General features: G+C 45.7%; 1 long non-coding RNA gene across 1 annotated transcript; it reads right to left on the bottom strand.

Annotated features, from left to right (window-relative positions):
• Nucleotides 1-4,794: 4,794 nt before the first annotated feature.
• On the bottom strand, nt 4,795-10,649 carry LOC121474153. Its single transcript, XR_005983277.1, has 3 exons — nt 10,454-10,649; nt 6,467-6,861; nt 4,795-5,092 (listed from the first exon to the last, which is right to left on the bottom strand). It is a non-coding gene; the product is annotated as an uncharacterized LOC121474153 (long non-coding RNA).
• Nucleotides 10,650-11,150: the final 501 nt, after the last annotated feature.

Raw genomic sequence — 11,150 nt, 5'->3', positions numbered from 1 at the left:
GGGCCAAAGGCAGGCGCCAAACCGCTGCGCCACCCAGGGATCCCCAACTTTTCTTTTTTTTTAATAGGGTCATAGAACCAGAAAGGGTCTTTGAGATCTGATCCTACTTCTTCTAAACTACTGAGAATCCTCTTCTGAATTATAATCAATGCTCTGTGACAATTTTGTGCACCCACCTCCCAACCATTGCTTGGGGCAGGCTTTAAGTTTCTGGAACAGTCCAGCGTTCCCTTCCTAGTGGGCAACCTCACCTATCATTTTAGATTTAAAAGGCAAAATGTTTTGTGTGTTCTGGACAAGGGTAAGCATTGAGCCTTTGGAGACTCCCCAGGAGAGGTCACAGCATCACAATGAAAGGGAGTTAGTTATACCCTTTGTCACTCTGTTCACATACCCCTTCCTGATTTTACCCCCATCCCTCTCTCTGGGCACTTCTTCCTGTGGGCTGGCACCTTGTCTATTTGAAAGTTGCTGAGAGAGTAGATCTTAAAAAGTTCCCATCACAAGAAAAAAATAATTTTTGTAGCTATGTGTGGTGTTGCATGTTTATGAGTTTTACTGTGGTGATCATTTTCCAATAGACACATAAATTGAACCAGTATGTTGTACACTTGAAAGTAATATAATGTTATATGTCAATTATATCTCCACTAAGAAAGGCAAGAAAAAAAGGAACAAAATGAGTGCTTAGTAAATATAAGATACCTTCAGCTTTTAACTATGTAATTATAAGTTTATTAATATTTTATATTTAATATTAGATATTCAGGGGGGGAAAGAGTTCTTTTGGGGGGAGAGAGCTCTTAAAGGGAAAGAAAGATGGGCACATTCTTTTCCCTTATTTTTTCCCTGACTTGGCCACAGTAACAGGAATTTCTACCTATCCTTATTATATTCCATGTGATTCAGGAAATAAAATCCTTCAAGGGGAGAGAGTTCACTCTCTCAAACAAACACCACTGTTGCAGGTTTTTATTAGGCTCAGTGGATGTTGGATACAAAATCATTGGAGTCACTGCCCTTCTCCCACCACACAGAGAAAGAATTTCCATACTATTCCTCAGGCCTTAGAGACTCCATCCTATGGATTCAGAGTTTGCGCTTCTTTTTTCTCAGGAGGCCCCGTTGTTCCCTTGTTGGGACTTGTCAGTTTGAAGCTTCTGAGGCATATAAAGAAATGATGTCTGTCACGCTACCGTGGAGTGAGAAAGAAACTCTGGCTCATCCCAGCAGCATCTAACCTAAAAATATCTCAATTGCAGGAACTTTGCCTTTCTTTCCTTCTGGTAGTCAAGGCTAGAGGCAGACAGGACCCTTCCAAGCTCTAGCTGGGTGGAAACACATGTCTATAAGAGCGAAGATGAGAAGAGCTGATGGACATTTCTCCTGGTCCAACAGGCCCAGAGAGGGTCTTTCTTATGATGGGCCTGAATCTTGCAGGAGGAGAGACAAACAGGATCTGATCCCTGCTCTCCTGGAGCTCACTGTCCAGGGGGTAGAGATGCCAATAATGACTTGAATTACTCTTGGTTAGCATCACAGAGGAGATACGCAGCACCAGCAGGACCCAGACCACTTTGATTTACAACCTAGGGCCAAAGGAAACGGTTGCCAGGGGGATGGGGCTCAATTTCACCTTTAGAAAAGGAAGATTCTGTTAAAAATGAAAAGGCCTGAGAAGAAGGAAGTAGATATTGATGAAAAAGATTGGAAACGTTAGGATTTGATATTGATATTTGATATTGATTGATCTCCAGAAAGGGAAAAAAGGCAAGGTTTCAAGTTGTTCCCATCAGTGTAAACACTAACCAGAATTACAGCAGATACATGAATTCTATAGTCAAGCTCTTGAAAAGGTCACTGAGATATAATCACAGCTCCGTGGGAGTCCTGAGTGATGCCAACCAGGCCCCAGAATGTCATATCCTTTAGTGCTATGGCAAGCAAGTCACCTCCATGGATTGATGTCCATCGTGGGCACCTCCTCCTCTGGCACTCCACCTGCAAATGAGATCCTTGCAGATGAGGGCCTAATCTTCTTATCAGGCATTTCATTTTTTGGCATCCAACTATTCTCTGTTGCCCAAACACCATTAGAACTACGTAATGGAAAAGGCGGGGGGTGGGGGAGGCGTAGATAGAAATAACAGCCATCCTATCACACTCTCATATCAATGAATTAAAATTTCCATTTCCAGTCCTGTATACAAGATGAAGAGAACAGGCCTGTGGGCACATTATTTGGTGGTCATAGCAGACATCCCAGGGCCTGCTCTTGCCAACGCCCACTCTTACATTTCCTGGCACCAATGGACAGATTGACATCCTGCCTACCGGACAGGAAACAGATCACCAGAAATGTGTGACCTGATCTGGGTGGCCAAGATCACCATCACCATCCCAACATGGCTCAGAAGGGATGGGAGAAACCAGACTAATGGAGCAAAGTTGGGATGAGGTGAGAGGTAGCCAGTAGGTGTTTTGGAAAGGCCTGAGTAAGGGTCAAGAAAGACAGAGAAATGACCTGAGATTTGCCAGAGTACAGATATCAAGAATTTGACAAGAGCATTGCAGGGGAGCAGTGGAAGCAGAAGTCCCTCTGGAGCAGGTTAGAGAGGATGATAGGAGAGGAAGAGAACCTTTTTGAGAAGTTGTGCTGGAAAGGATGGCAGAGAATGGGACACGAGGGAGTCTTGGGCCAGAAAGTAGGGAGTTTTCAGAAGAGGGCCGCTCCGGCATGTTTGTATGTTGGTGGGACTGAACCAGTAGAGAGGAATAAATTGATATGCAGGAGGAAGAGGGGAGAATGACCAGAGCAACAAATTCCTAGGAAGCCAGGACTGAGGACAGGAAACAGAGTATGCGTGAAGATGCCAAAGGAGACCTGGTGCTGAGAAGATGGAGGGCTTCCAGTCCCCTGGGCCCATATGTCCAGGGATGGAGGAGAGGAGGTCAGCAGCTATGAGGGGGAAGGTGGTGTTGGGCATCTACCCGTAGGGAGAGCAGTCAGCTCTGTCCCAGAGAGCAGGAGAGTGAACCCACTGGGGTAAGGCAGCCTTGCTGGCCCAGCTGGAATGCCCATGGGAGGTCTGTGGTGATGGATTTAAAGTGGAAGCACGAGTGAGGGTGAAAGCAGAGAGCCCAGGTGAGCGCTGATGGTGGCTGGGGGGAAGGAGAGAAGCAGACACACTGCAGAGTTTGGATGTGTCCAGACCAGGACTTGCTCATGGACTGGATGTGGCCAAGAGAGGGTGAAATCAAGAATAACTCCTTGTTTTTGGCTCGAGCAAGTGAGCAGGTGGGCCACGGACTAAGATGAGGGTGGCAGAGACCATGAGCTCCATTTGAGGAATTTAAATATGAGATGATATGCAGGCAACCACAGAGACCAGCAGACAGGTGGGGAAGGCTGGAGTGTAATGGGGAGCTTTTCTCCTCCTCTCTGCTCTGTAGTGTGTGAGAACTATGCACAAGCCGGGCCTAGGTGTGTGACATCACCGTCCTGACTTGCATGAAGAGGAGGAAAGTCTCCTTCCTGCACACTAGACTGCAAGCTCCTTGCAGGCACGGCCTGCACTTTGTTCACTGATGCATCTCTAGAGCCTCACAGAGCAGTTGGTTTCAATCAATATTTTCTGTCTAGATAGATACATAGCATCATGGTACCCCCTACCCTCTGCCTCCAGTAACTGGGTGACTACCTTCAGAGCTTCTTGAGAGAGGCCTTGTTAATCATAATAATGACAATGACGTGGGGGATGACTTATAGTCAGGGAGGACCAAGTACTCTTCTGAATAATCACTTAAATGGGTCACACCATGATTGCTCTGATTGACACGAGTGGCAAAGTGGCTGTGGGGGTGGGGGTGATCAGAAAATGGGGAGAAGGCAAGTCCAATTCCATCAAGGAGCTGGGTTTGCTTTGTGACCTCAGGTTAACCACTTGATTTCTCCCACTCTTTTGTTTTTTTGGGGGGGTTGGTCTTTTTATAGAAGTGATAGAGACCTACCACCCCAAATGGCCATAGGTGCCACTAATAAAATTGTGACACTTTCTGTGGCAAACAAGGAAACTTGATAAACCAAAAGCTGAGTACGTGTTCTCAGAAGCAGAGACTTTGTCTCTACTCTAGGAAACTTAGCCAGGGTCCTGGGTACTGTGAAAGAGGCCAGTCGTTTTCTAGCCAACAGACAACTGTAGGACTTGGCCTTAAGGAAGGTAGACGGAAAAATGTAGGCTGTGGCTATTCTGCTCTTAGCCTCTGCATCCCAGGGACCAGCTGGGAGTGTTTCCAGTTTCCTCTGGCTGAATTGAGCAGGTGTTCCCTGTAGGGTGGAGGCCTCTCTAATCTCTTCCTGCCAAGTGTCACTGGTCTGTGATGAAAATCCCCAGGAGAGCTTCACGAGGACCAGGTGCCTGGAATGTATGTGTGCCACGGGAAGAAAGAAGAACAGAACTATGTAGGATGAGGAACAGGGATGCCATAGACACTGGAATCTTCTCACAATAGTAAAGCGACCACATGTCAGGCAGCCAGGTAAGCAGCCATAAGACAATAGATAGATGGACACACGTAGAACATAAGGCAGGGAATGGTCTAACCTCTGTGATTTTTAAAGGAGGCTGAATCCCAACAAAGGTCATCCATTTCTTCACCACACATTTCTCAAGAGCCAATTATGTGCCAAGTGCTGGGCCAGTGTTTTGGTTAGATATTGCTGCACAACACATCACCCCAAAACTCAGAGGCTTAAAACAACAGCTATTTTATTATTTCTCACATAGCGGTGGGTCAACTGATCTCAGCTGTGTGGTTCTTTTGCTCCGTATGGTGATGGCAGAGGCTCCAGTTATTTGGGGCAAGACTCAGATAGAACTTTCAAGATGGCTCACTCACAGAGACAGCAGTTGGCACTGACTGTGGGCTGGGAGATCGCCTGGGTCTTTCACCTGGCATGCCTCAGTTCTCCTCTGAATGGCTTCTTCACGTGGCTGGGTTTTCTCAGAGCTTGGTGACTGATTTCCAAGAGCCGGGAAGTGAAAGCTGACAGTGCCCTTGATGCCCAGGCTCTGGAGCGTTCTGCTGCGTTCTATTGGTTAAAGCCAGTGTTAGTATGTACTAGTTACCTACTGCTGCATAACAAATAATTCTAAAACTTAGTTGTTTAAAATGATGATAAATATTTATCTCTCACAGCTTCTGAGGGTTAGTTAGGAAATATGGAGCAGTTTTGCTGGGCAGTTCTGACTTGGGGTATCTCATGAGATTGCAGTCAAAATGTCAACCCAAGCTGTGCTTATCTGAAGGCTTGTCTGGGACTAGAGGATCCATTCCCAAGATGGCTCACTCATAGAGTTGGCAAATTTGGGCTTGCTTCTGGCAAGAGGCCTCTGTTCTTCTGCATACGGGCCTCTCCATAACCCACATGAGTATCCTTGTGACATGGGAGCTGGTTTCCCCAGAACACATGATCCAAGAGACCAAGACGGTCCTTTACAAGCTAGCTTTGAAGGCAGATTTCATCACCCCTGCCATATCTTTTTGTCACGCTAGATTAGCCCTGACTTGCAGTGGGAGGAGACCATGAAAGGACACAAAAGACCAGGAAGTGAGGATCACTGGGACCATTTGGAGGCTGGCTATCACAGAAGGCTAGCTCAAGATTCCAGTGGGTGGAGAAATAGACTCTTCTACCTCTGGCTGGGAGGAATGACCAAGACTTTGTAACTGTCCACCAGAGCCAGGCCCCAGGGATTTAGTAGAGGACCAGACAGAAGAGCTTTGAGCTTGCAGAACTTTCAGTTTAGATCATAGTCTAGGTCCTACCATCCAGGACCACACAGAAAACTAGTGCCAGAGAATGTATGTGGCTATTATTTTCCTTGTACAAATGGCAAGCCTGAGGCTGAGAAAAAGTCAATAATACACCCAAAGTTAAATAGTGAGTAAGTGGCAGAGCTGAGGTTAACACTCAGACCTTTCTGATAATCCAAGCCAAGCCCTCCTTTCCCTTAGCCTATACTGATGCTCAATATATTACAATGTTAAATTTTAAATAGGGAATACAACATTGTATACGTGAAAAATAACAACTATTTAAATCAAACTCTGCTTTTAAAGAGAACAGAAGGAAATACAACCAAAATGTTGACAGTTTTAACAAGTAGTAAGAAAATGAGTGAGCTTTTTTTCTTCCTTCTTCTAGTTTTTTTTTTTTAATACTCTAAATTGAGCTTCTATCTCTTTCATAATAGGAAACCCCAAACCATTTCCTGCTGTGGTGGATCGCACAGGCCCAGGAAGAGAGACGGGTGCTGGGAGGTTGGAGGAGGACCTGGGGGGTGGTGGTGCTGAGGGAGGACCCCTCCACCTGTGGAGTTTGGTTCTTCCTTCACTGTGTGGCATTCACAGTGCTTCAAGTGTCTGGGTCTTTTGAAAGTTATGGAGCTGCTAATTAGCTCACCTGTGCAAACAAAGCTGACCCCTCCACTGAGGTGTGGGAGGAAGAACCTCCTCTAAAGAAGAACTGTGCTTCCCACTCTCCAGGAGTGGGCAAGGCAAAGGAAAGTAGAAGGCTAATGTTCCTCCTTCCTGATGGGACAGATCTATAATGCCATTTTCTGGTCCAAGATCAAGGTAACTCCTTCTCAAATACGAACTTATGTACTGATAGAATATTTGATATTGATGCTTTCCTGGAAATTCCAAGATAGGTAGTTACTGTAGTTAAGACCGTCTGGTTGTTTAAAGTATTAGAAGTCCTTTTAGCTTGTTTGTTTCCTGCGACCATGCGATATCCTCTTTCACTTTTTTTGCTGAGGCTTAAGCATGTCACTCTATTGTCTCCTTCCATTTTCCCTAGAGTGAAAAACAACAGCCTCCATTAATTGAGCACCTATTATGTAAAGATGCTATATTAGGCATTTATGTATACAGTGAATCTTTACAATATCATAGAATGTGGGCATTTCAATTTATCGATGAGAAAACAGGGGCTCGAGGAAATTCATTATCTTCTCCAAGGCCACATGGCTCAGAAATGACAAAGGCAAAACCTGAACCTAGGTCCAAATGGCCCCCAAAGCCTTAGTCTAATGCTGATTCCCCAAAGAGAACATTATAACAGCATTAAAAGACATTTGAAAGCTTATATCCTGATACCCCAAGATGGCAGTTTGGGGGGATTGTATAAGGCACTCTTTTTGAGATTGGAGTTTGTATCAGTAACTTCTTAACCCCACTTGAGAACTTCCAGCCACTTCTGTGGTTATACTCCTACCAGCTTCCAGCAGGTGCAATCTGACAGTGTCTTGCCTCAGGCCCACAGCTGGCACCTCTCAGCCCCAACCCAGGCATGTGTCAACAGCCACTTGGTGCCTGGCCAGTGCATCCTGGAGTCAGGGCTCATCCTGTGCAGAGCCTTTCACCAATGGGGGCAGAAGCCTTTGGATAAATGCTTGCTCCTTTCTCCCCCATCCCAGATGGTGGGTCCTGAGATGTTTCCACAGGGCTTCTCAGTCCCTCCAAATTAAGCAGCCCGGAATGTGGCCATCCCAATGACACATTATCAAACATCTCTGCTTTTATCCTTGGTTCAAGTCCTGAGCTCTGGGTATGCTTCCTGGCTTCATACTCCACAATAATGTATTCAATGTGAGCTTAGTCTCAAGCTCTGCCTTCTGGGGAACCCTGGCCAGTACAGATTCAAACATTTCCTTTGCCTAAGCGTTCACTCAAATACAGACTATCTTTGTCTTCTGAACTGCATAGGTGTTGAGAAGAATAGATGTGTGGAAATGGTCAAGACGAGCAATTCCACTTTAATTTTAATTCTTTTTTAACAACCTGGTCAGGAGCTAACATTTCCTACCGACTCATGGGAAATATACCAGGGTATATAAAAATATAAATATATTATATATAAATCTCCTTTTCAAGATTTAAAAACCAAAACCAAAAAGCCCAACATTCCCCTGTGTTTAGGTGGAAATATATGTTGTTAAATGGCCAGCTGAGCCCTCCCATTTCTGTTACTTAAGGGGTGATGTGGGGCAGTCTGGGTGGCCAAGTGGTTTAGCGCCGCCTTCAGCCCAGGGCCTGATCCTGGAGACCCGGGATCGAGTCCTGCGTCGGGCTCCCTGCACGGAGCCTGCTTCTCCCTCTGCCTGTGTCTCTCCCCGCCCCCCCCTCTCTGTGTCTCTCATAAATAAATAAATAAAATATTTTTTTTAAAAAGTGGGGGTTGATGTGTTCTGATGGGAATGAGAGATGCAGGGCTGGGGCTACACTTGCTGGCTGTGAGGCTGACCCTCTCATCCCTGGGGTTAGGACTGTGCTTCAGGGTGATTCTGGGCAAGCTGGAGATTGAATTTCCCATGCTGCGTACAGCAGTGGGTCTAGTGGTTGGAAGGTAGCAAGGATGGTGGGTGGCATCAAGGTAATAGAGAAAACAAGGGAATAACTGTTATACTGTGCATTCATTCTCTGAGCATTAGGGGCAATGGGGAGCTGAGAGGCAAGGCATGGAGTGAGCAGGAAAAAGGAGGGAAATATTAGCCTTTCTCCCTAGAAATTCCATTCTGGCTCTGCTCCACATCAATTGGAAGCCACCAGTCCCCCAGTGACCCTGGGAATGACAGAGCTTTGAGACATTTATATTTGATAAACCGAGGTCTCACATGCTAACTAGAAGAGTAAACAATGGACATCACCTTGCCATTTGCTGCTCCATGATGACTGGGAATTATTCACAGAGCACCAGCCCTGTGATGGAGGCCGTCTCTAAAGCCCTTGAAGACTTTCCTCAAGCATCCCTTCCCACAAATGCTCATGTCTTGATGATGATGTGAGTCCTGATTATTAGCAGTTTTTTATTTTAGAAGGAAAACCAGACGGGAATATGTTCTCCCCACCCCCTGTCATTTTGGAGCATCACCCCAGTACTGGTGCAGAGTAAACAGAAAGTGCTGGAGACTTCACAGTGGCTGATCATTCCTCATATGGAACTGAATGAAGGAGGGGAAACCAGGAGATGACCATCTTTAGAAGTTCCAATTCTGTGGCCACACCTGACCTTGTCATCACTTAGAATCACTTTTCTGTGAAAACCTTGCCTCTACCATCCTATACTGAATGAAAGCAAGACTGGCTCTTCTCATCTTTCCTGCCTATCCCCTCTTCCTTGGATTTCCTTCTATCTCCGTCCAACATAGGTAGGACCCATGACCCATCACTTCAACCCCCTGTTGTCAGTATCTGAGCTGTTTTGTTTTCCTCCTGTTCCTGACCCTGTGGATTTGTGACTCTGGATTCCCCACACCTGGGTCCAGGTGCCTAGCCCTCCAAAGACCTGGGGCCACCTCAAGTGCCTGGGCCCCTGAGGGCTGCCCAGAATTCTCGCTCTCGACTTCGCAGCTCCCTCTTTCATTCCTCTCAGAGGCTTTTCCAGTTTCTTCACTATTTCCTGCAAACCCCTGTTATCACCTCCCACCTACTCTCAAGAGATGACTTTGCTTCTCACTTTAGAGCTAAAAAAATAGAAGCCAGCAGGCAGGAATTTCCTCAACTTCCTGCCTTCCACCTATGAATGAAGCTGCACCCACACCCATTCTTAGCTGCATGGAGCTTATTGCAGTGGAAGAGGGGACCCTCTTTCTGCTCCAGCACGGCTCCCTCTCCCTGTGGGCCTCCTGGGACCCTGTCCCATGGCTCCTCTCTTATCCAAATTCTTCATTCTCTTTCCTTAGCCCAGCTCTGGGGGGGTCCTCTGTATTTCCCCACCTATGCTGCTTTGGCTGTTGACTCAATAACCATCTAATTTCCAAATGCCAAGGTTCATTCCTCAGACCTCTTCCAACTTGAACCTTCTGAGGCTATGTTGCTATTGACCACTTCCTCTTTCTCCAATACCTTCTTCCTCAGCTTTGGTGACAACATTCTTTCTTGGGTTTTTATCGCCTTTCTGATTTCTCTTCTTAATAGCCTTAAATTAGCCACCCCTAAAACATTACTGGGGTTCTCCGGGGGTTATTAGTGTCTATTCTGTGCCCCATTAGCTCCTGGGCTTATATTCACAGAAGCCTATAATGGCTATCAACTTGATGATCTTTCTCTACTAGATCTTGTCCCGAAATTCATCTTTCTTTCTTTCTTTCTTTCTTTCTTTCTTTCTTTCTTTCTTTCTTTCTTTCTTGATTTTATTTATTTATTTATTTGACAGAGAGCAAGCTCAGGCAGAGGGAGGGACAGAAGGAGAGGTAGAAGCAGGATCCCCACTGAGCAGAGAGCCCAGTGCAGGGCTCGATCCCAGGACCCTGGGATCTATGACCCCAGCCGAAGGCAGACGCTTAACCAACTGAACCACCCAGGCACCCTTCCACCTTTTTTTCTTACTTTTTTATAATTACCTTCATCTCCATCCCCAGTGTGTAGTATTCCATCTGGTACTTACTGAGCTCTCAGCGATTGCTCATCAATGGTACAGCTTGCAGCACAATGGATCCCTAGCCTTTGTTAGGCATACAAGTGGATCAACTTTTTTGTTTTTGTATACTTCTGTAATCATTTCTTCCTTCAAAAGTGCAATGCAGTGTCAAAATATTGAATTAAAAATCTTAGAGCATTTTTGTTTGTTTAGAGTTTCAGGAGAAAAGAGGGATTATCTTAAAATGTCATAATGGGGAATAATTTAAGTATGCCAGAACCTAGGTAGTCTTAAGCTGAAATCTGGGTTGTGAAAGAGATTGGGTTGATGGTTGGGACAAAGTGCAGGGGGCAGATGCCAGAGTAATACTAACAATTTGGGCTTGAATTTTTTTTTTTTTGTATTTATGATAGTCATAGAGAGAGAGAGAGGCAGAGACACAGGCAGAGGGAGAAGCAGGCTCCATGCACCGGGAGCCTGACGTGGGACTCAATCCCGGGTCTCCAGGATCGCGCCCTGGGCCAAAGGCAGGCGCCAAACCGCTGCGCCACCCAGGGATCCCTGGGCTTGAATTTCTATGACTTCTGCCTCTACCTCTAAAATTTTATTTTATTTTTTTTTACTTTGTACATGATGTACATATAGAGCAGCTATTTGGGGCATAGAGTAAGGACTCTTGCTTAATATCTAAATTTAGCATCAGAATCCCTGATCTTTGTCACAG

Source organism: Vulpes lagopus, chromosome 12 (assembly GCF_018345385.1).
Source record: "Vulpes lagopus strain Blue_001 chromosome 12, ASM1834538v1, whole genome shotgun sequence".
Lineage (NCBI taxonomy): Eukaryota > Metazoa > Chordata > Mammalia > Carnivora > Canidae > Vulpes > Vulpes lagopus.
This window is presented reverse-complemented; position numbering and strand designations above follow the sequence as displayed.